The 26,350-nt window shown below is 38.7% G+C and overlaps 1 pseudogene; it reads left to right on the forward strand.

The window, feature by feature from the left end:
• Positions 1 to 18,397: 18,397 nt before the first annotated feature.
• Positions 18,398 to 22,133, forward strand: LOC129631387 (heterogeneous nuclear ribonucleoproteins A2/B1-like; annotated as a pseudogene).
• Positions 22,134 to 26,350: the final 4,217 nt, after the last annotated feature.

The following is a 26,350-nucleotide window of genomic DNA, read 5'->3' on the forward strand; positions in this document are numbered from 1 at the left end:
AAATACATAGCCATCATTTTAATATGCACCTCTTGTCTAATTAGAGTCTCAACAGTGTTTCTGGTTTTACACCTTGTATATATTTTTCAAAGAGTATGATTGTTCATACTCCTTACTTGTAATGATATTTCTACTGGGGTGCTGATATTTTGCTTATTTATTCATTATATTATTTATGCAATAGTTATCTGAAGTCACTGTCATTAATCTGAACCCATTTATCATTGATTTTTATTATTTATTTCCAGTATCTATTTTGATATTTATTTGTGTTGTGGTGAATTAAAAATACTCACAATTATGTAGTTAAATCTTTCATTTTTCCTCTTCTGTTTTTTTGTTTCATCTAATTCAAGAATTTATGTGTGTACTTCTATATTGAATTTTTAAAGTAAGCACTTTATTGAGATATAATTCCCATAATATAAAAATCCAACCTTTTACAATGTAAAGTACAATGTTTTATTACACATTCACAGAGCTGGGAAACCTCTACTACTATCTAGACTTAGAACATTTGTATCATCCCAACATGAAATCCACATCTATTGTCAGTCTCTTCCCATTTTCCTCTTCTCCCAACCTCAGCCACTAATCTACTATCTCTAAGGTTTTGCTATTTGGGGCATTTCATGTAAATGGGATTAAATAATACGTGGTCTTTGGAAATGGCTTCTTTCACTTAGTTTCATTATTGGTTATCTATTTATTGTTGATTTAAAGTACTGATGTCTCCTGCTGTTACTAAATTGTTGTCTATTTCTCCCTCTGACATGTTTGCATTTTCTTAGTATATGGAGGTACTACCATTAGGTAGGATGTAAGCAGGAAGCTTTTGATACATGTGCTTTATCAAGTTGACAAATGCCCTCTACTCCTACTTTGCTGAGGTTTTATTAATAAAAGAGGAGGGTTCAGGATGGGGAACACGTGTATACCTGTGGCAGATTCATTTCGATATTTGGCAAAACCAACACAATATTGTAAAGTTTAAAAATAAAATAAAATTTTTTTAAAAAAATGAAAAAAAAAGGATTTTATATATTTGTTGCAAATTATCTGCATATATTCAAACGATCTGGTGTTTTTCCTGCTTTATTTTGTGAATATGGTAAGTTACACTGATTTGTCAATGTTAGACAACCTTGTATTCCTAGAATAATCCCAGGAACATTGTAATGTATACACACATGCACACACAACACAAGTCTATGTGTGTGTTTGGATCTATTATCTATAACATTGTGAAGAAATTTTGCATCTAAGTTATGAAAAGACATTTGCCTGTGGTATTATTTTCTTCTAATATTCTTGCCATCTTTTGTTTTGATATAATGCCAGCTTCCCAAAATAACTTAGGAAGTGTTACATCCTCCTTATTTTCTGGAAGAGTTTTTAAACTCTGATCTGGTCTGATTTCTAGATGAGATGTTTTGTAGAAGTCACAAATTTTCCTTTCTTCCAGCCTTTTGATGCTGTGGCACAGTTTATTATGTCATATATATATATAAAATGCCTTGTTGAAGTTTACCAGGTAAAAATGTTGTATAGTATAATTACATTTGGGTTTATCTGTGGAACTGAACAGAATTGATTTCTCAATAACAAATTTGGGGCCTATTTCTTCCAGCCTCGAGAGAATTGGCTGGAGAGTTCTCCGTCTTATTTTCTGGCAAAAGTGTGAAAATTGCACTTTACATGTAGCCTGAAGTTTCCTAAAGTTACAGAAAGATGTCTTGCAAAGCAGTCTATGCTGAGGGTTTTGTGTGTCAAGTTTAATCTTAAGTTAGAAATCTAAGATTGTTGAAGTTTTTTATTTCTTCAGGTTTTCTACCCATTTGCGGATGGTGATGAATGTATCATCTGAGAGGTTGAAATTAAAGGAAAAGATAAACAGGTTGACATTAAAGCTGAGTTCAAGCATTTCACCCCAACAGCAAATATCAAAAAAACAGATTCCTTTCATATGGAAAATGATAAAACATAAAGAAAATGTTAAATTAAAAACACTTTAAAAAAAAAAAAAACAGTAAATTCACTTCTGCCACTTTATGAGACCTCAAACACAAAAGGAGAGATCTCTAAAGAATATCATTAGTGTGGAGGAGCTATTTGAAATACATCAAGTGTATCCTCTATATGAACTGTATACACTTTAGTTTTCTTTCAAATATTAATGGAGAAGGAAATATGGCAATTTGTTTACTCAGAAAACTCAAATTCCAAAAATAGGAAAAACTACATAAAATTATTTGAGCACAATGTAATGATCTTTTTATAATGAACAATAGAATGTCTATTTTTAAAATAGCTCATGATATTGGGGAAAACAGTTCACCTAAAATAAAATTGCAAGTTTATCTGGAAAATTACAATATTGAAAATATTTAAGAAGCACTAGAAAACAGCCAAATCACTGTTTACATAAAATAATTGAGTCTACTACAATTTGTTAACATATAAGTATTAGATTTAAATGTACTTCTCTTAAGGTTGAAATTCACAAAGATAGAAAAATTCCAAGAAAAGGAGAAGGAAAGGATTAAAAAAGAAAAAAAATATTATTTTTTTAAAGAAACACAAAAATAGAGTTATTTTAAATATCAAATATTTAGTGTTTGGGATGGAAAAAATACAAGAAAATCACATATTAAATGACAAATGATAGAAGAAAATTTCTGGCATGTGTTTGCAGAAATCCATGAATATAAAGTAGAATCATGGATGAAATATATTTTTTTCAAGAAAAATGTGATATTAAAAAATTGGCTTTATGAGTGCTGACTAATTAAAGCAAAATATTTGGGAGAGTTCCTTGAAATGGCTATGTGAATATGATGTCAGAAAGGAACCCTCTAAATTTTTTAGAAACTGTAAAGTCTGGTGCTTTTAGTGTATTCCAATTATGAGGAAGAGGGAATGATTGCATCTTGATTTTCAGCTCTAAGAAAGACAGGGTGGCATTTGAGACTAAATCTTTCCAAAATGGCTGTAGGATGGTTTTACACTCCTTGCAAACATACCTAGAGGCAAACATCTTGCTATGTTGATTCACCTAACCTCTGAAGAACTCAAAAAATCTGTTGTTTACCCTTCTTACAGTGCCCTAGAAACCTCTCTAGGTGGATTGGCCACAATTTGCTTCCTCACAATGAGAGAGCCTTTCCAGTGTCCTCCAGACCCCTGGGACCTTATTCACACCAAGAAATCAGAAGAACCTCTGCATGGGAAAGCTGAGTTTAAGCCCTTCCCTTCCCTTGGCTTGGGATATATTCCTATATTACATGACCATTCTGTTTAATACTGTCCCCTCTGTTTAGGTGGTTTCTCAGGAATTATCAATATGTCCTGGCTTTTTGCTTTGCCATTGTGGAGATCAGCAAGAACTCTCATCTCCTTCCCAACGTGTCCTTGGATTATAATCTCTACAGTGCCCTTGAAAGTGACCACAGGACTCTGGAAAGTGCCCTGTTTTGGCTCTCTGAAGGGAAATAGACTGCCCCTAACTACAACTGCCAGAGAGAGAGGAAATCTTTGGCTGTAATTACAGGAACTGCATCAGTATATTCAGCCAAGATTGGAACACTTCTGGAGCTGTACAAAATGCCACAGGTGAGTGGGTTTGAGTTCTAGTGAGAGACAATGTCTCTTTCCTGGTGCCTTTCACCCACATCCCATAAAAAAATAAAGTAGAAGTTGTGTGTATGCACTCCACTGAGTTATAAACACATTCCAGAGACTTCAGATGGTGAGTTATTCCCTAGGATGGGAGGTGATGGAAATGATCAGTCAGTACTTTAAAGTCCAAGTTCATGCACAGGGTCAAGGCACCCATCCCACTGTTCCAGGGAACACTGAGTGTGATGTTTTACTACTGTTTACATCATAGGAAACACTCACAGCATAGGGAAACCCCTCACTCTAGGACAGGACCCTCTCAAGTAACAGCCAGAAGCCAGGGTCTTAGAGACATAGTAATAAGAAGCCTGGTTCCCTAGCCTCAGTATTGGACAGCCCTGAAGGGTCATCCTAGAGCCCTGAGGACTGACTGAGATTTGGTTGTAATTGTCTTGTGGTTCAGCAGTTCTCTTCCCCCATTTCTGCCTTGCTCCTGTCCCCCAGACATATAAGGAGGATACTCTGTTAAACTTTCCACACAGGTCTCTCCATCTCAGGATCTCTTTCCAAGGACCAATCTGACCAGCAGCAAACAGGAGACATTACTTCTAAGAACAACAGCATAGAATAGAAGAATGCTGTCCATGGAATATTTTTAAAGAAAGCATGAAAGGGCAGGGCATTGTAATCTCTAGGATAATGTAGGTAATGCTGTGGTAGTACGTTTAATCCATCATGAAGATTTAATAAGACAAGATTTACTTATTCTCAGCATTTGCATGAAACATTAGTTGCTAGGTAGAAGTAATCTCTTCTTCACAAGCCACCTGGGGCAAAGTTGATGGAAATACCACATTATTCTGGGTGCACTATCTGAAACATCAGCTGCCATTGAAGGAAATAAAGAGCTCATGGGGATCTCACACGTTCTCTTTTGGTTTTTTATATCATATTCATATCATTTTTAAGAAGAAACTACATGTCTTTTCCAAGAGTGAGGGATCTAGGAAACACAGTCTTCTGTGTGTCCGAAAATGAAATAAGAACTATAGAATGTCCACTGGGTCTCTCTCTTTTCAGGAAATAATTTGATCACTCTCCCTGTAGCAGAGAGGACTTGTTCACCCTCTCCTCAAGGAAGACAGCCCCAAACCCACTAAACACGGGTTAGAAGAATCATGTTATTCTTTTCTTGCTCGGATGACATATGGTCCTTTTGATTCTTCACTGAGTGATAAAGACCAGTTTCCATCCATTTATCAGATGGCCAGGGAGGACAGCTATCTCATGCATGGAATGATTAGGCTGTTCTTGCATCTTGACTGGATATGGGTGACACTATTTTTTCTCTGAAGATAAGAAAGGGAAGCAGTTACTCTGGAACCTGAAAGCAGATATGGTAAAGAAAAGTATATCTGTGGCCTTTGCTGAAAAGCTCCCTACCATTAAGGAATTGTATCAATTAACTGATGTACATTCACTGAAGATGCCCAGAATATGGGCTGCTTCATTTCCATAGACAGAGGAGCAGGACTCTATTTAACCTCAGACAAAGTATGGATTATGGCAACAAAGGAAGATAGTGTGTTGACTGAGATGAACTACATACTGCACTCTTTCCATGGAGGTTTCTCCTTACTTCAGAAGAGGGACATCCCAAGTTTTAAACACTTTCTCAAGACAGTTAATCCTTTCCAATACCCAGAAGATTTTTACTTCAGTAATGTGTGGCTGTGAAAGTGCTGCACTCAATATGCCAGCAAACTTGGAAAACTCAGCAGTGGCCACACTACTGACTATAAACTGACTGGAAAAGGTAAGTTTTCATTCCAATCCCAAAAAAAGGCAATGCAAAACAATGCTCAAACTACCGCACAATTATACTCATCTCACATGCTAGTAAAGTAATGCTCAAAATTCTCTAAACCGGGCTTTAGCAATACATGAACCATGAACTTCCAGATGTTCAAGCTGGTTTTAGGAAAGGCAGAGGAACCAGAGATTAAATTGCCAACATCCGCTGGATCATCGAAAAAGCAAGAGAGTTCCATAAAGCAGTTCTATTTCTGCTTTATTGACTATGCCAAAGCCTTTGTGTGGATCACAGTAAACTGTGGAAAATTCTGAAAGAGATGGGAATACCAGACCACCTGACCTGCCTCTTGAGAAACCTATATGCAGGTCAGGAATAAACAGTTAGAACTGGACATGGAACCACAGGCTGGTTCCAAATAGGAAAAGGAGTACGTCAAGGCCGTATATTGTCACCCTGCTTATTTAACTTATATGCAGAGTACATCATGAGAAACGCTGGGCTGGAAGAAGCACAAGCTGAAATCAAGATTTCTGGGAGAAATATCAATAACCTCAGATATGCAGATGACACCACCCTTATGGCAGAAAGTGAAGAGGAACTAAAAAGCCTCTTGATGAAAGTGAAAAATGAGAGTGAAAAAGTTGGATTAAAGCTCAACATTCAAAAAACTAAGGTCATGACATCTTGTCCCATCACTTCATGGGAAATAGATGGGGAAACAGTGGAAACAGTGTCAGACTTTATTTTGGGGGGCTCCCAAATCACTGCAGATGGTGATGCAGCCATGAAATTAAAAGACGCTTACTCCTCGGAAGGAAAGTTATGACCAACCTAGATAGCATATTCAAAAGCAGAGACATTACTTTGTCAACAAAGGTCCATCTAGTCAAGGCTATGGTTTTTCCAGTAGTCATGTATGGATGTGAGAGTTGGACTGTGAAGAAAACTGAGCACCAAAGAATTGATGATTTTGAACTGTGGTGTTGGAGAAGACACTTGAGAGTCCCTTGAACTGCAAAGAGATCCAACCAGTCCATCCTAAAGGAGATCAGTCCTGGGTGTTCTTTGGAAGGAATGATGCTAAAGCTGAAACTCCACTACTATGGCCACCTCATGCGAAGAGTTGACTCATTGGAAAAGACTCTGATGCTGGGAGGGATGGGGGGAAGGAGGAGAAGGGGACAACAGAGGATGAGATGGTTGGATGGCATCATCGAACGATGGACGTGAGTTTGAGTGAACTCCGGGAGTTGATGATGGACAGGGAGGCCTGGTGTGCTGCAATTCACGGGATCACAAAGAGTCGAACACGACTGAGAGACTGAACTGAACTGAACATGTGGCTTCAAATTACTACATATTCACCTGCTGGATCACATTGTGTAAATATCTTCTACTGCCCACCCAATTCTTCTTTAGAGTTTATGCAAGGGAATTCTGACATGATGCTGCTGCTGCTAAGGCGCTTCAGTCATGTCTGACTCTGTGCGACCCCATAGACAGCAGCCCACCAGGCTAGCCTGTCCCTGGGTTTCTCCAGGCAAGAACATTGGAGTGGGTTGCCATTTCCTTCTCCAACGCGTGAAAGTGAAGTCGCTCAGTCATTTCTGACTCTTCACAACCCCATGGACTGCAGCCTACCAGGTTCCTCCATCCATGGGACCTTCCATGCAAGAGTACTGGAGTTGGGTGCCATTGCCTTCTCCACTGACATGATGACCTTGTCTGAATCCAGTTATTTCACCGATAATGCTGTGTATGCAGTTGCCCAAGCCCTTCATGAAATGCTTTTGGTGAAAACAGAAATGGGACCTCCAGGAGATGCAGACAAACCCATAATTCTACCTCGGAAGATAACTGTCCTTCAGATGCAGGTCATGAATAGACAAGCAGAAGATATATGGTTATATTTTATTGAGATACACCATATGTTTCTCTCAAGTCCACAGGATTAGGCACAATGGATCCACAGTCCTTTCACATTGGTCATATATGTACCTATAATTCAGTTCAGTTGACTTCAGTTCAGTTCAGTCCCTCAGTCGTGTCCGACTCTTTACGACCCCATGAATCACAGCACGCCAGGCCTCCCTGTCCATCACCAATTCCCGAAGTTCACTCAGACTCACGTCCATCGAGTCAGTGATGCCATCCAGCCATCTCATCCTCTGTCGTCCCCTTCTCCTCCTGCCCCCAATTCCTCCCAGCATCAGAGTCTTTTCCAATGAGTCAATTCTTCGCATGAGGTGGCCAAAGTACTGGAGTTTCAGCTTTAGCATCATTCCTTCCAAAGAAATCCCAGGGCTGATCTCCTCTAGGATGGACTGTTTGGATCTCCTTGCAGTCCAAGGGACTCTCAAATGTCTTCTCCAACATCACAGTTCAAAAGCATCAATTCTTTGGTGCTCAGTTTTCTTCACAGTCCAACCCTCACATCCATACATGACTACTGGAAAAACCATAGCCTTAACTAGATGGACCTTTGTTGACAAAGTAATGTCTCTGCTTTTGAATATGCTATCTAGGTTGGTCATAACTTTCCTTCCGAGGAGTAAGCGTCTTTTAATTTCATGGCTGCAATCACCATCTGCAGTGATTTGGGAGCCCCCCAAAATAAAGTCTGACACTGTTTCCACTGTTTCCCCGTCTATTTCCAATGAAGTGATGGGGCCAGATGCCATGATCTTAGTTTTCTGAATGCTGAGCTTTAAGCCAAATTTTTCACTCTTCTCTTTCACTTTCATCAAGAGGCTTTAGTTCCTCTTCACTTTCTGCCATAAGGGTGGTGTCATCTGCATATCTGAGGTTATTGATATTTCTCCCAGCAATCTTGATTCCAGCTTGTGCTTCTTCCAGCCCAGCGTTGCTCATGATGTACTCTGCATATAAGTTAAATAAGCAGGGTGACAATATACAGCCTTGACATACTCCTTTTCCTATTTGGGACCAATCTGTTGTTCCATGTCCAGTTCTAACTGTTGCTTCCTAACCTGCATACAGATTTCTCAAGAGGCAGGTCAGGTGGTCTGGTATTCCCATCTCTTTCAGAATTTTCCACAGTTTACTGTGATCCACACAGTCAAAGGCTTTGGCATAGTCAATAAAGCAGAAATAGAACTGCTTTATGGAATTCTCTTGCTTTTTCGATGACCCAGCAAATGTTGGCAATTTGATCTCTGGTTGCTCTGCCTTTTCTAAAACCAGCTTGAACATCTGCAAGTTCACGGTTCACGTACTACTAAAGCCTGGCTTATTACTAGGTCTATTTGGAGAATTCTACATGGGAAGAGGGGTCTTTACTCTGTAATTATTTCTTTCATAACATATACTTGAAAAATATTCCTAGTTTAGGATGTAATGTAATAAAATATCAAGATGAGTGTTGACAAAACATACAAAAGCCAAAACATCATAAAATCTATACATTTCCTTGGAGTGTACTCGATGCAGAAAATGTTGATGTAATTATCATAAGAAAATCCAACACTTTCATCTAAACTGGTGTATATGCCATGCTCCAAATGTACCTTGAAATGATGGTGATGAAAACAGAAATGGAGTCTCCATGGTATTCTACACTGTCCCTGGAAAATGAACCATTGTTATAGATAACTATAAAACCTGCAAACAATTTAAAATGTGAGAACACTGATGGTGATTATGAACTCAACATAAATTACATGGTTTAGAAATTAATTTATTGAATTTTAATGATGGCTTTTGTGAATCTAGAAATCCATTTCAGAATATATTTAGAAATTTGTCGTTATACACAAAGACAAATACATTTCATCAAATTGTTGATTAAATAAAGTAAACTAACCAGATTAAATAAAATGTCTGTCTTTTTAACAGCTTTTAAAATAAATTTAAAGGAAGCATGCTAGGATTTTGGTACCCAAACTAAAGTTTCCAACATATGGAATTCTTAATGAAAAGTTTAAAAGATACAGCTGAATTTTGATATAAAATTTCATGATGTTTTCATTTATACTGATACTATTCTTTACAATGGTGATGGTTGAACAACATGGGAAGGTACTAAAATCCACTGAATTATACTACTTAAAATGGTGAACTATACATTGTGTGAATTTTACCATAATCTAAAGGAAACGATATAGATTTATTCTCTCCCACAACAGAGTGTCAAAAACTCTGAGGTTCAAGGAATAAAAGCTAAATCCATAGTCTCATTAATACTCTACAAGTTGCAGATTTTAGTTTTCTTTTGTAGGAAGAGTTTCCCTCCATTGTCATCAGTCCTATTCTTGCTCATAAATGTAAGAGGAAAAATCCCACAAGAAGGAAAGGCCTATTTGCTGTTTTATTTGTGCTTTTTGCTCAGAGCGACACATTTCTGAGCACACTAGTATAAAAATTCGTAATCACCTTCTACCTGTTACCTATTTCACAATGAAAAGAAAACTGATCAGATCAGATCAGTCGCTCAGGCATGTCCGACTCTTTGTGACCCCATGAATTGCAGCACGCCAGGCCTCCCTGTCCATCACCGACTCCTGGAGTTCAATCAAACTCACGTCCATGGAGTCAGTGATGCCATCCAGCCATCTCATCCTCTGTCATCCCCTCCTTCTCCTGCCCCAATCCCTCCCAGCATCAGGGTCATTTCCAATGAGTCAACTCTGCATGAAGTGGCCAAAGTAGTGGAGTTTCAGCATCAGTCCTTCCACTGTATAATCATAAAGGATTTGATTTAGGTCATACCTGAATGGTCTAGTGGTTTTCTGTACTTTCTTCAATTTAAGTCTGAAGTTGGCAATAAGGAGTTCATGATCTGAGCCACAGTCAGCTCCTGGTAATATAAAAATTACCTATATATGAATAAAGATATGACAAATAAAGGAAAAGTTGATGGATTTTATCTGAAACTTACAAGCAAAACCAATTATTATTAAGAAAATAATAATGTATGAAATGAGATTTAATACAGCATTAACAGAAAAAAAATCTCACTTGAGTGGATTATCTTTTCTTTGAGTGTAAGTACTAGAGGAAAGAAATGTAAATTCAAATCAGAAAGTAAAACCTCAGCCTCAATTATCCTATTGATTTAATATAAAAATGACGACAATCAAGGAAAATGTAAATTGAGTTTTCTATGAAAGAGTCAATGCCTAGGCAGGTTGATAAGAAGTCCGGGGGTCCCCAGAGAGGGGGGGGGTGCAGTCTGGAATTCTCAAGGAGGAGAAAAGGACAATTTTTTTTCTTCTACATTCCTTAGTCTTAGTCACATAAAACGTTTTTATCTTTAAGCATGGAACTCATGATTACACAACAAACAACTCGGTTTAAACTCTGTGCTAAGGATTATATAACAGCAAAGTATCCTGCTTGAGGACAGTTTCTCCTTCCTGAAAACATTGTGACTAATCCTGTTATCTTAAAATGTAAATTATGGGCGTGGGTCTAGTAAGATCTTTACAACCTCCAGACATTCAAGAAACTGCACTGGTCATAACAAACACCCTCTTCCAACAACACAAGAGAAGACGCTATACATGGACATCACCAGATGGTCAACACTGAAATCCGATTGATTATATTCTTTGCAGCCAAAGATGGAGAAGCTCTATACAGTCAGCAAAAACAAGACCGGGAGCTGACTGTGGCTCAGACCATGAACTCCTTATTGCCAAATTTAGACTTAAATTGAAGAAAGTAGGGGAAACCACTAGACCATTCAGGTATGACCTAAATCAAATCCCTTATGATTATACAGTGGAAGTGAGAAATAGATTTAAGGGCCTAGATCTGATAGATAGAGTGCCTGATGAACTATGGAATGAGGTTCGTGACATTGTACAGGAGACAGGGATCAAGACCATCCCCATGGAAAAGAAATGCAAAAAAGCAAAATGGCTGTCTGGGGAGGCCTTACAAATAGCTGTGGAAAGAAGAAAAGCGTAAAGCAAAGGAGAAAAGGAAAGATACAAGCATCTGAATGCAGAGTTCCAAAGAATAGCAAGAAGAGATAAGAAAGCCTTCCTCAGCAATCAATGCAAAGAAATAGAGGAAAACAACAGAATGGGAAAGACTAGAGATCTCTTCAAGAAAATTAGAGATACCAAGGGAATATTTCATGTGAAGGTGGGCTCGATAAAGGACAGAAATGGTATGGACCTAACAGAAGCAGAAGATATCAAGAAGAGGTGGCAAGAATACACAGAAGAACTGTACAAAAAAGATCTTCATGACCCAGATAATGACGATGCTGTGATCACTTACCTAGAGCCAGACATCCTGGAATGTGAAGTCAAGCGGCTGTTAGAAAGCATAACTACAAAGCTAGTGGAGGTGATGGAATTCCAGTTGAGTTATTCCAAAACCTGAAAGATGATGCTGTGAAAGTGCTGCACTCAATATGCCAGCAAATCTAGAAAACTCAGCAGTGGCCACAGGACTGGATTCATTCCAATCCCAAAGAAAGGCAATGCTAAAGAATGCTCAAACTACCGCATAATTGCACTCATCTCACACGCTAGTAAAGTAATGCTCAAAAATTCTCCAAGCCAGACTTCAGCAATATGTGAACCATCAACTTCCTGATGTTCAAGCTGGTTTTAGAAAAGGCAGAGGAACCAGATATCAAGTTGCCAACATCCGCTGGATCATGGAAAAAGCAAGAGAGTTCCAGAAAAACATCTATTTCTGCTTTATTGACTATGCCAAAAACCTTTGACTGTGTGGATCACAATAAACTGTGGAAAATTCTTGAAGAGATGGGAATACCAGACCACCTTATCTGCCTCTTGAGGAATCTGTATGCAGGTCAAGAAGCAACAGTTAGAACTGGACATGGAACAACAGACTGGTTCCAAGTAGGAAAAGGAGTACGTCAAGGCTGTATATTGTCACCCTGTTTATTTAACTTATATGCAGAGTACATCATGAGAAACGCTGGACTGGAAGAAACACAAGCTGGAATCATGATTGCCGGGAGAAATATCAATAACCTCAGATATGCAGAAGACACCACCCTTATGGAAGAAAGTGAAGAGGAACTCAAGAGCCTCTTGATGAAAGTGAAACTGGAGAGTGAAAAAGTTGGCTTAAAGCTCAACATTCAGAAAACGAAGATCATGGCATCCGGCCCCATCACTTCATGGGAAATAGATGGGGAAACAGTGTCAGACTTTATTTTTTTGGGCTCCAAAATCACTGCAGATGGTGACTGCAGCCATGAAATTAAAAGATGCTTACTCCTTGGAAGGAAAGTTATGACCAACCTACATAGCATATTCAAAAGCAGAGACATTACTTTGCCAACAAAGGTCCGTCTAGTCAAGGCTATGGTTTTTCCTGTGGTCATGTATGGATGTGAGAGTTGGACTGTGAAGAAGGCTGAGTGCTGAAGAATTGATGCTTTTGAACTGTGGTGTTGGAGAAGACTCTTGAGAGTCCCTTGGCCTGCAAGGAGATCCAACCAGTCCATTCTGAAGGAGATCAGCCCTGGGATTTCTTTGGAAGGAATGATGCTAAAGCTGAAACTCCAGTACTTTGGCCACCTCATGCGAAGAGTTGACTCATTGGAAAAGACTCTGATGCTGGGAGGGATTGGGGGCAAGAGGAGAAGGGGACGACAGAGGATGAGATGGCTGGATGGCATCACTGACTCGATGGACGTGAGTCTGAGTGAACTCCGGGAATTGGTGATAGACAGGGAGGCCTGGCGTACTGCGATTCATGGGGTCACAAAGAGTCGGACACGACTGAGCGACTGATCTGATCTGATCTGACATTCTTTTGATTCATTGTAATAACTAATTAAAAAGTATATAACTCCCTTGCTAACACTAGTGATGGGGGCAGTCTCCATCCCCCTTCTGATGTCTGTGTCAGAAGCTTTCTCTATCTCTTTTATACTTAATAAAACTATTACACAAAAGCTCTGAGTGATCAAGCCTCATCTCTGGCCCCAATTGAATTCTTCTCCTCTGGAGGCCAAGAATCCTGGAGTCTTTCGTGGTTCAGCAACAGCCCTTACTATGAAACATGAATATGACAATGGACATTGCAAGGAGATGCTGATGAAAGGTCAAATACATCAGAAGATCAATTTCTCAAGGTGTGCACCACTTTCCTTTTCTTCAGCATTAATGTTGCCTTTCTTGCTGTGTTTTCTAGGGTCTTTCTTGGATCTTTGTCCTCTCTTCTTCCCTGGCAATCCCATCTGTCCTCAAGGCTAGTGGCAGTCTCTCCTCTGCTTTCTTCACAATCTGCTTCTGTTTCTTGTCATCTCTATAATTTTCCTGATTCCTAAAGAGAGGTTGCAAGAGAACCAGGTCTGTTTCTGGGCTCATCTATGATAGATATGGACATTCTTGGGCTTTTTTAGGACTAGTATGCAGACCCCCATCCACCCTTATACTGGCCAAAGGATTTATCAGAACTACTTGGTGCAACTGTTGTTAAGGTATTTGTAAAATAAAAGGACATACAAGTTCTCCTTCACTGCTGCAACCTGTAGTCCTTGCAGTCTCTTGATGTCCAAGGTGGTCTCCTGTTGGCTGTTCCTGAACTCACTGTCAGCCTGGGAAATTATTCTTGTCACTCACCTCTGGAACATGCAGTTCCAGATACAATGCAGATACAAGCCTTACAGGGTAGCTAGAGCTGAAGCCAGTTTTCTGCTTGACCTATTTCATAGTCTCATTGTTTCCTCTGTGAAGTCGAGGCATATTTCCTGAGCTTTCTTTTTAAAATTAAAATATGTAGTTTGAGTAAAATGAGGGACAAACACTGAAATCCATGGTGAATGTGTCAGCCTATTGTGATATTCTATCATTTTCTGTCCTGGATAAATGTGCCATCACAATCAGCTACAGGGTTTCTAAAACTCAGATTTCTGGACTTCAACCCAAATAGGTCTTAGGTGGGAGTGGAGAATTTTCATTTCTAAGAGGTTCCTAGTTGATGTTGATAATGCTGGTACAGGTATTATACATTGAGAAAAGGATTTAGGGATATTACAAAGCTGGTGTGAGACAAGGAGACAAATCTGAAGATTATTATCCAAACCCAGGCCATCTTACAAATTGGTAAATTTTTAAATCTTTACTTCTTGGTATATTGAAAATCCATCCACTAACCATACTCAAGCAAGATGTCATCTTTTGAATAACCTCCTCTAATAGATTAGCAATGATGGTTTAAGATTCCTAATCCTTTCTCCATTAATTCAGGTATGAGATTCTAGTCACAATGATCCATTTAAAGCATAAATCTGGTCAGCTCACCAGAACTATTCATATATATATATATATATATATGAAAATCTATTGTAAGAATTGACTCAGTGGCTTGATAGATGGGAAAGTCCCAGAAACCACCATCTCCAAACTGGAAAGCCAGAAAAGTCAGCAGTATACTTGATTCCAATTCCAAATGCTTGAGAACCAGGAGTTCTGAAGTCCAGAGGCAGGAAAATATGGATGTACCAGTGAGGGAGAATGGATTAATCCTTCCTTCACTTTTTTCCATTTGGGCCCTGACCAAATAGCAAAACACCCACTCACATTCATGAAAGTGGATTTATTTACTTAGTCTATAGAATCAAGTGCTAGTCTTTTCCAGAAACACCCTCAAGAACACACCTGAAACTATATACCTCATATTGGAACTCGAACCCATGGTCTTTTAATTAGAATCACTCACCCGGTGTCTGTACTTACTGAGGCTCAGATTCTTCATGTCTTAGTGCAGAAGGAACTCAGGAAGAGGAACTTAGCAAGAGGCAAAGTGATAGGCAATAAATAGGTTTATTAATATAGGATGCTTATAAGCAATGCAAGGAAGCAGGCAAGGGAGCTCTGCCCCAAGGATTAAGTGGGCCACAATTTTATAATCAAAGGAAAGTGGGGAAGGAGGAAAAAACCCTCTTCTCTGAGTAGACCTCAGACTTATATTACTAGCTCCTCCTCATGTAGGGCAGGAGAGTGCCAGACCCTATGAGGTCAAACTAGGATTATCATAGAGCTTATTCAAATCAGTAGAGAAGTGGTGAAATTTTTCTTTCACCATATGGCTTTATTGTAAAACTGTTCCTTTTTAAAAATCAAAGATTTTTATTCTGTCTGTCTTGGAAATGAAACTAAAAATTTTGGTAATTAAGAAAATATTGATTCTACAGTTTTTACCTGGATTACTAAAGAGTAAGGCAGAGCAAATATTTCAACAGAAACTGAGAGTGAAAAATAATAAACAACACAGACTTAAAATGGAAGAGAGATATGATTAAAAGGGGAGCAGAGAGAAGGCATAGAGGAATTGATATTGAAACAGAGCAAGACTTTATGGTCTTTCACCATCCCCCCTCACCTCCCCGCTCATGTCCTCAGCTTGCCTTTTGCCTGTGGAAAAATTTTAGTCAAAAATAAGTTTACGCAGAGAAAAACGAGAAAATGCAGGAATAAAGGAAAAGAGTCCAACAAGAATAAGTAATTTAGTTTAGTCATTAAGCAAAGTTAAAGTCTTTTAATTCCTCCTCAAGAGCTATAAATACATTCTGAACACACCCTCTGAGCTAGATACTGAAACTTTCAACATGTGAAAGAAGTTAACTACTTGATGGCCAGACTATAGCCAAGACATAATCTGACATAATTCTGGGAATTTGCCTCAAGGAAATGGGAACAAACCAACCCTGAAGATTAAGACAAACTCTACTTAAAACCATCACTTCATGGCAAATAGATGGGGAAACAGTGGAAACTGGTTGACTTTGTTTTGGGGGGCTCCAAAATCACGGCAGATGGTGATTGCAGCCATGAAATTAAAAGATACTTACTTCTTGGAAGGAAAGTTATGACCAACCTAGACAGCATATTCAAAAGCAGAGACATTACTTTGTCAGCAAAGGTCCACCTAGTCAAGGCTATGGTTTTTCCAGTGGTCATGTATGGATGTGAGAGTTGGACTGTGAAGAAAGCTGAGCGCCAAAGAATTGATGCTTTTGAACTGTGATGTTGGAGAAGACTCTTGAGAGTCCCTTGGACTGCAAGGAGATCCAACCAGTCCATTCTAAAGGAGATCAGTCCTGGGTGTTCATTGGAAGGACTGATGCTAAAGCTGAAATTCCAATACTTTGGCCACCTGATACAAAGAGCTGACTCATTGGAAAAGACTCTGATGCTGGGAGGGATTGGGGGCAGGAGGAGAAGGGGACGACGGAGGATGAGATGGTTGGATGGTATCACCAACACAATGGACATGGGTTTGGGTGGACTCTGGGAGTTGGTGATGGACAGCGAGGCCTAGCATGCTGTGGTTCATGGGGTTGCAAAGAGTCAGACATGACTGAGAGACTTAACTGAACTGAACTACTTAAAACAATCAAGATGAGACCGGTCACACTACTGCATGACCAATTTCAAGATGACTGTCAGAGCTGACTGTGCTGTTTCTGCATGTAGCCCCCTCCCTCTGTCAATAAAAACTAGTAGTCCCTGGTTGTGAGGGTGGAAGTTGACCTTTGGATAGGAGTCCTCCCTCCCCTACCCCCATTTCTGGCATCCAAAATGAAGCAAATTTTCCTTTCTACCAACCTTGCCTCTTTAGTGGATTTTGAGTGGTAAATAGCTGGACCCCACTTTCAGTCACAATATTACAAGTGAAAATACACAAGCACACTTCATATTAGTGAAAGGCATCCACCTACATTTGCAGTAACTCAACATTAGCTAACACAAGTATATGCAGAAGAAACAATGAAAAGCTATCCTATGGTCTAAAAGCCAAAGTTAACCTAACAAATCTGTAGAGAATACAGAAGCCAAACATGCAAGAAAAAGCTTAATTTTTGACACTGATATTGAAACAAAATAAGATAAATACTAACAGAACACTATTTTTAAAGAGTGATAATTATCATATCAAACCAGAATTCTGTATCAAGCTTCAATGTTCCCCCAAGTAAAGATGTCTTTAAAAACTTAAAGTGAAATATTTCATTGTTAACAGCTTTGAATTAGACAAAATACTAGAGTGAAATATTAAGCTCCAAGGAAAATAATCCCAGATTGAAAATTAGGAATGCAGAATGGAATGAGGAGGAAAGGAAGCAATGATTAGGAAATAAATATAATTTAATTTTGTTTTATAAAGAACTAGTTATATCTCTGGTAAAGAGTCAGACATGACTTACTGACTAAACAGCAGTGACAGATAACATCCCATGGAAATTAAAATATAGTCAGAATTAAAATGCATTGCAGAAATGATAAAACACTCAGGAAAGTGTAATGGAATTAAAGTGTTCTAAGGTTTTAGACTTTGGGAAAGGTGGTGAAAGTATTAGACTTTAAGTATATTAGACTATTAAGTGAAAGATTCATAATTTAATCACCAACGTAATTACACCCAGATTTGTATATGATTTGGATTAACAAATTGATTAGGGAATCTTGGAACAATAAAAGTGGAGTAAAAAGAGTAAAGAGACTATTTAGGTCAAAGGGTAAGGAAAAAGCAATACACTTGTTGTCATTTCAAATATGAGTAATTAGGTGAAATGTAAATGCACAAAACACTAATTTTGTTGTAGTGGCTGTATGATATTATAGTCTTGTCAATAAGTTTTTTGATATTTTTTATTGAAAAACTTTAAGCAGCGTCTATTTTTTCCTATGAAAGCATAACTTATCTGAAGTTTTATATCAAGAAACTTCCATTCTTATTTTTGCAGAATGTATTCCATAGTGGGAGAAAAAGGAAACATAAAATATTGATTAAGATGTTGGCATAAATTCTAAGTAACACTCCCCACATACAAACATATTACATTTTTTCATCTAGGACAATATGCAAATATCAGTAGCCCCAGATTTTTTTCTTTTAGAATCTCTTCAATCTCATTAATCTAAAATAGGCTGTGTCTCTGGGTTATCCACCGATTGGATTATCCACTGTTAGTCTATAAAAGGGTAATCAGAGGCAGAAGTCACTACTATCTGCAGCAAGGGTTGCCCTCATCTCAGGTGTGGGTCACAGGACAGCTCTTGGAACAGGGAGAACCAGCATTCACAAGTCAGACTGTTCTGGTAAGTGTGGCATTTTTATTGATGGGAAGAATGTCCTTTTGTATCCTTTTTTCTTTGGTAAAATCTCTTCTTAAGTTAGCAGATTTTACTCTTAAAACAAGAAGTTACCTAAGTTATTTCCTTGGTGTTAGTATTAAGAAGGTGGAGAAAACAATGGCACCCCACTCCAGTACTCTTGCCTGGAAAATCCCATGGATGGAGGAGCCTGGTAGGCTGCAGTCCATAGGGTCGCTAAGAGTCGGACACGACTGAGCGACTTCACTTTCACTTTTCACTGTCATGCATTGGAGGAGGAAACCCACTCCAGTTTTCTTACCTAGAGAATCCCAGGGACGGCGGGGCCTGGTTGGCTGCCGTCTATGGGGTCGCACAGAGTCCGACACGACTGAAGCGACTTAGCAGCAGCAGCAGCAGCAGTATTAAGAAGGTGGAGAAAACAATGGCAACCCACTCCAGTATTCTTGCCTGGAAAATCCCATGGACGGAGGAGCCTGGTAGGCTGCCGTCTATGGTGTCGCACAGAGTCGGACACGACTGAGCAACTTCAGTTTCACGCATTGGAGAAGGAAATGGCAACCCACTCCAGTATTCTTGCCTGGAGAATACCAGGGACAGGCTAGCCTGGTGGGCTGCTGTCTATGGGGTCGCACAGAGTCAGACACGACTGAAGCGACTTAGCAGCAGCAGCAGTATTAAGAAATAGTTTTATATACCTTTGTATATGAAACTTTCTTAGGATAATAGTCCAGATTTTAGTTTTTTTAATTTTTATTTATTTATGATTCATGGTTTTACATACCTTTGTATATGAAACTTTCTTGGGAATAACAGTCCAGATTTTCTAGAGTGTGGGCTCAGTTGCTCCATGGCATGAGCAATCTTCCCAAGCTATGGATCGAACCTGTGTTGCCTGCATTGGCAGGAGTATTCATAACCCCTGGACCACCAGACAAGCCCCAACATTTTAGTTTTTAAAATCAGTGTCCCTGGAAAGCAAAGTACTATTTATCCCTGTGTTGCAGAAATTGTTCTATCTTAAAATTCCTTAGTTACTATGTGTGTGTGTGTGTTTTTTTCCCCATTTTTCCTTTCTTCCCTTTGTTTTCTGGTATCTTAGTTCCCCAACCAGGGATTGAATCCAGGCCACAGCAGTAAAAGTGATGAGTCCTAAGCACTGGACCCCCAAGGGAACTCTACCCCCATCCTTTTCTTTCTTTGCTCAGCTCTCAGGAGTCAGACTCCTATAATCTCATCATCTGAAATTGTAGTTAATTCTCCCTCCCTTTACCTTTCTTACTGCTCTTGCTCTGTCTCCTATCTCTGCATTGGCCTTACTGTTTGTCAGAATCCTTATTCATACCTAACACTAGAGTAGACATTCTTAAGTCTATTAACACTTTTATCTCATCAGGATTAAAATAAATTAGGGCAGTAACTTTTTTAAGTGGAATTATGAATCCTTGGTTTTAGTCCACACCTTGGCATATATTAGGTGCTCTGTAAATGAGAGGATCAAGTAACTTTCCCTCCAGACTCAAACATCTTTAAGAGGTACTGTTAATAATTATGGCAGAACAGCAGGAATGGAATTTGATTTTTTTCTCCCCTTAAACATACCAATGTGGACAGAAATTTAAAAGAAAGGATGCACTGATTAGCTTTACATCTTAAATGGATTATTGTGGCTAGAGTCTTAAAATGGATTACACAGAGAAAAATGATTTGAAAAGAAATGATTGCAGTCCACCACAAGAGATTATCAGTGCTTAACTATAGTGAATTTATTTGAAAAATGTAGGAAAAAATTTTTTCTTTTTTGGTGTGGATAGTTTTCTCTTAAAATTCTGAGCATTTCCTAAGAACTAAACATATTGATGTTGCTATATGTCAGTGTTAAACATTAAAGACTAGATCAATCTTGTCTTCATTAGATATCCAATTTAATGAGAAAAACTATGAAATAAAAGATACTAATATATGTACAATCTAAAATTGGAAAAAATAATAGAAAATGTAATATTAATTTGGATTCCTGAATCAGGAAAAGTCACTCATGTAAATGATGTTTTGCAGGAAAATTGAAAGGTGCTCAAGAATTTCAAAGGGTGGCACCAGGTCGTTGAGAAGGTGCTCTTAGAAGGTGTTGTTCCGGGAGCAGTGGATGTTCTCCCCTCAGATCCGGGGTGAGTTAGGTTCTAGTTTCTTGTTACCTCAGCATTGTGAACAGTCAGGTTGCTGAGCTTTCCCAGAGATCTCCCTCATCTCCCTCATCAGGAAAATGGCTGAAGTGATGGAGTCCAAGATTGAGCAAAGTTTCCAAACTGTTACTTCTTGGAGAAAAAAGAAGGAACACGAACAATACCGTAAACTCTTTATTGGTGGCTTGAGCTCTGAAACCACAGAAGAAAGTCTGAGGAACTACTACAAGCAGTGGGGAAAGCTTACAAGCTGTGAGATCATAAGGGACCCTGCAAGCAAAAGATCAAGAGGGTTTGGTTTTGTCACCTTTTCATCCATGGCTGAAGTGGATGCTGCCATGGCTGCCAGACCTCATTCTATTGATGGAAAAACAATTGCCCCCAAACGTGCTGTCCCAAGAGAGGAATCTGGACAGCGAGGGGTTTTCCTAACTGTGAAGAAGCTGTTTGTTGGTGGAATTGAAGATACTGAGGAACATCATCTTAGAGATTACTTTGAGAAATATGGAAAAATCGATGCCATTGAGATAATTACTGATAGAGAGTCTGGAAGAAAAAGAGGCTTTGGATTTGTGACTTTTGATGACCATGATCCTGTGGATAAGATTGTGTTGCAGAAAAACCATACCATCAATGGCCATCAGGCAGAAGTAAGAAAGGCCTTTTCTCGACCTAAAATGCAACAAGTCCAGCGTTCCAGAAGTAGAAGGGGAGACAAAGCTGGTTTGGGAGATTCTCCTGGTGATGATGGAAATGTTGGACCAGGGTCAGGACGAGGAAGTAGCTTTGGAGGACGATCTGATGGATTGAGAAGTGGTCAGTGGACTTGGTCATGGTTATAATAGGTGTGGAGAATGACCAGGAAGTGACAATTTGGGAGTTAGCCCTGGTTATGGAGGAGGAAAAGGAGTTTATGGTGGTGGAGAACTTGGCTATGGATTGACAAGAGGATCTTTAGCTTCCTATTTTACATGGACTTGACTGTATAAAGAGAGGATAAGAGCCCAGAGGTAACAGGGCAACTTTAGATTATCCAAATAATTAATGACTTTAAGGAAACTCTTCTCAGTCATGCCATGACCGTGGCAGTGATGTAGCAGAAGACACCAGAACAGATACAGAGTCATTTGTGAATGGATTGGTTTACTTAAGAACATCACCTTACTATGGAGGAAAGAATGAAAAAAATTGCTTTTGAGACAGTTTCCCAACTTTTGTTTCTTTCAAGTAAGAGGATAGAAGCATCCCTTCTTCGATAACATTAATTTTTTAAGTGTCCAGTGACATGTGAACCTGTTTTCAAGATTTTTCTCACAAAGTTTTGAAAAACTGTTTTCTAGGATCATGGTATAATAAGACATTTAAAAAACTGAAGTGTCTTCTAGTATTAAGAAGTTGTTGTACATTTATGATTTAATAAAGACTTCTAAAGAAAAAACAGCTATTAGTTCTCTTTCAGTGATGTTTTTGCATTTTATTCTTTCTTTTAAATAAATACTTCTTCATTTTATGAGATCATTGATATACAGCACCATATGTTTAAATATGCAGCACAATGATATGATTTATATGTATTGTAAACTGATTACTATAGAACTTTATAGCATTTATCTTATACTGTAACATTTTTCTTATGATAATCCTTAACTTTCAGTGTTAAGTGTGGCCCTCATGTACATTACTTATTTTATGTTTATCTTAAAACTGAATGTTTGTAATTTTTTTAATTGAAGTATGATTACTCTTGCCTGGAAAATCCCATGGACGGAGGAGCCTGGTAGGCTGCAGTCCATGGGGTCGCTGAGAGTCGGACACAACTGAGTGGCTTTGCTTTCACTTTTCACTTTCATGCATTGGAGAAGGAAATGGCAACCCACTCCAGTGTTCTTGCCTGGAGAATCCCAGGGATGGGGGAGCCTGGTGGGCTGCCGTCTATGGGGTCACACAGAGTCGAAAACGACTGAAGCGACTCAGCAGCAGCATGATTGCTGTACAGAATTTTTTACAGAAACTAACAGAATTTTCTGTCAAACATCAACATGAATCAGCCGTAGGTATACATATGTTCCCTGCCACTTGAACCTCCCTCCCATCTCCCCCCACATCCCACTCCTCTAGGTTGATACAGAGCCCTGTTTGAGTTCCCTGAGTCATACAGAAAATTCCCATTGGTTATCTAATTTACATATGGTAATGTATGTTTCCATGTTACTCTCTCCATACATCCTACCCTCTCCTCCCCCCACCCATGTTCATAAGTCCGTTCCCTATGTCTGTTTCTTCATTGTTGCCCTGCAAATAAGTTCATTAGTACCATCTTTCTAGATTCCATATATATGCATTAATATACAATGTTTATCTTTCTCTTTCTGTATTACTTCACTCTGTATAATAGGCTCTAGACTCATCCATCTCGTTAGAGCTGACTCAAATGCATTCCTTTTTATGGCTGAGGAATATCCCATTGTGTATATGTACCACAGTTTCTTTATCCCTTCATCTGTTGATGGACATCCAGGCTACTTCCATGTTCTAGCTATTGTAAACAGTGCTGCAATAATGAATATTGCAGTACATGTATCCTTTTCAATCTGGGCTTCCTCAGGTTATATGCATAGTAGTGGGATTTCTGGGTCATGTGGTGGCTTTATTCCTAGTGGAATCTCCATACTACTGGCCCTAGTGGCTGTATCAATTTACATTTCCACCATATGTATTTTTCAATTTTGGTTTTCTCAGGTTATATGCCTAGTAGTGGGATTGCTGGGTCATATGGTGGTTTTGTTCCTAGTTATTCAAGGAATCTCCATACTATCTTCCATAGTGGCTGTATCAGTTTACATCTCCACCAACAGTGAAAGAGGGTTCCTTTTTCTGTACACCCTCTCTATCATTTATTATTTGTAGACTTTTTAATGATGGCCACTCTGACAGATGTGAGGTGATCTCATTGCAGTTTTGATTAGCATTTCTTTAATAATGAGCAAGGTTGAGCATCTTTTCATGTTTGGTAGCCAATTGTATGTATTATTTGGAGAAATGTCTGTTTAAGTCTTTTTTCCACTTTTTGATTGGGTAGTCTGTTTTTCTGGTATGGAGTGGTATGAGCTGGTTGTATATTTTGGAAATTCTATGTCAGTTGCTTCATTTTCTATTTTCCCCCATCATGAAAGTTGTCTTTTCACCTTGCTTATAGTTTCCTTTGCTGTCCAAAAGGTTTTAAGTTTAATTAGGTCCCACTTGTTTATTTTTGTTTTTATTTCCATTACTTGAGGAGGTGGGGCATAGAGAGTCTTGCTTTAATGAGTGTTCTGCCTATGTTTTCCCCTAAGAGTTTTATAGTATCTGGTCTTACATTTAGGTCTTTAATCCACTTTATCTTTGTGTATAATATTAGGAAGTGTTCTAATTTCATTCTTTTACATGTAGTTGTACAGTTTTCCCAGCACCACATATTGAAGGGGCTATCTTTGCCCCATTGTATATTCAGGCCTCCTTTGTCAAAAATAAGATACCCATGGGTGTGTGGGTTTATTTTGGGGCTCTCTTTTCCCATTGGTCTATATTTCTATTTTTCTTCCAATACCATACTGTTTCATTGTTAATATATAGGAATGCAAATGATTTATGTGTATTGATTTTTTATCCCATGAATTTGCTAAATTCACTGATTAGCTATAGTAATTTTCTGATAGTATCCTTAGGGTTTCCTATGTATAGTATCATGTCATCTGCAAACAGTGAGAGCTTTAATTCTTCTTTTCCAATCTGGATTCCTTTTATTTCTTTTGCTTCTCTGATTCCCATAGCTAGGATTTCCAAAACTGTGTTAATAATAGTGGTGAGAGTGGACACATTTGTCTTATTCCTGATCTTAGAGAGAATTCTTTCAGTTTTTAACCATTGAGAATAATGATCGCTGCAGGCTTATCATATATCAGTTCAGTTCAGTTGCTCAGTCGAGTCCGACTCTTTGCAACCCCATGGATTGCAGTACACCAGGCTTCCCTGTCCATCACAAACTCCCAGAGCTTACTCAAACTCCTGTCCATCCAGTCAGTGATGCCATCCAACCATCTCATCCTCTGTTGTCCCCTTCTCCTCCCGCTTTCATCTTTCCCAGCATCACGGTCTTTTCCATTGAGTTATTTCTTCACATCAGGTGGCCAAAGTATTGGAGTTTCAGCTTCAACATCAGTCCTTCCAATGAGTATTCAGGACTTATTTCTTTTAGGATAGACTGATTGGATCTCCTTGCAGTCCAAAGGACTCTCAAGAGTCTTCTCCAACATCACAGTTCAAAAGCATCAACGCTTTGGCACTCAGCTTTCTTTATAGTCCAACTCTCACATCCATACATGACTACTGGAAAAACCATAGCCTTGACTAAATGGACCTTTGTTGGCAAAGTAATGTCTCTGCTTTTTAATATGCTGTCTAGACTGGTCATATCTTTTCTTCCAAGGAGTAAAGTCCATATATGATTTGTTGAGGTAGGTTCCTTCTATGCCAATTCTTTGAAGAGTTTTTATCATAAAAGCTCTTTTTATGAGTCAAAGGCTTTTTCTTCATCTATTATGATTTACATATGATTTTTTATCTTTCAATATGTTAATATGGTTTATCACATTGATTTTCTGTATATTGAATACTTGCATCCCCAGAATAAACCCAACTTGATCATGGTATGAGCTTTTTAATGTGCTGTTGAATTTTTGTTTGCTAGAATTTTGTTGTGGAGAAGGCAATGGCACCCCACCCCAGTACTCTTGCCTGGAAAATCCCATGGATGGAGGAGCCTGGTGGGCTGCAGTCCATGGGGTCGCAAAGAGTCGGACAAGACTGAGTGACTTCACTTTCACTTTTCACTTTCATGCAATGGAGAAGGAAATGGCAGCCCACTCCAGTGTTCTTGCCTGGAGAATCCCAGGGACGGGGGAGCCTGGTGAGCTGCCGTCTATGGGGTCGCACAGAGTCGGACACGACTGAAGCGACTTAGCAGCAGCAGCAGCAGAATTTTGTTGAAGATTTTTGCATCTATGTTCATCAGTGATATTGGCCTGTAGTTTTCTTTTTTGTGTTGTCTTTTTCTGGTTTCGGTATCAGGGTAATGATGGCCTCATAGAATGAGTTTGGAAGTGTTCCTTCCTCTGCAACTTTTTGAAAGAGTTTTAGAAGGATAGACATTCTCTCTTCTCTAAATGTTTGATAGAATTCACCTGTGAAGCCATCTGGTCCTGGGATTTTGTTTTTAAGGAGAATTTTGATCACAGTTTTGATTTCAATGCTTGTAATTGAGTTGTTCATAATTTCTATTTCTTCCTGGTTCAGTCTTGGAAGATTGAAATTTTCTAAGAATCTGTCCATTTCTTCCAGATTATCCATTTTATTGCCATACAGTTGCTCATAGTAGCCTCTTATACTCCTTTGTACTTCTGCATTGTCTGTTGTAACCTCTCCTTTTTAATTTATAATTTTGTTGATTTGATTCTTTTCTCATTTTTTCTTGATGAGTCTGGCTAAAAAGACTTGTCAATTTTGTTTATCTTCTCAAAGAACTAGCTTTTAGTTTTATTAATCTTTGCTATTGTTTTTTTTTTTTTCATTTCTTTTTCATTTATTTCTGCTCTGATCTTTATTTTTTTTCCTTCTGATAA

Source organism: Bubalus kerabau, chromosome 1 (genome assembly GCF_029407905.1).
Source record: "Bubalus kerabau isolate K-KA32 ecotype Philippines breed swamp buffalo chromosome 1, PCC_UOA_SB_1v2, whole genome shotgun sequence".
Classification (NCBI taxonomy): Eukaryota; Metazoa; Chordata; class Mammalia; order Artiodactyla; family Bovidae; genus Bubalus; species Bubalus kerabau.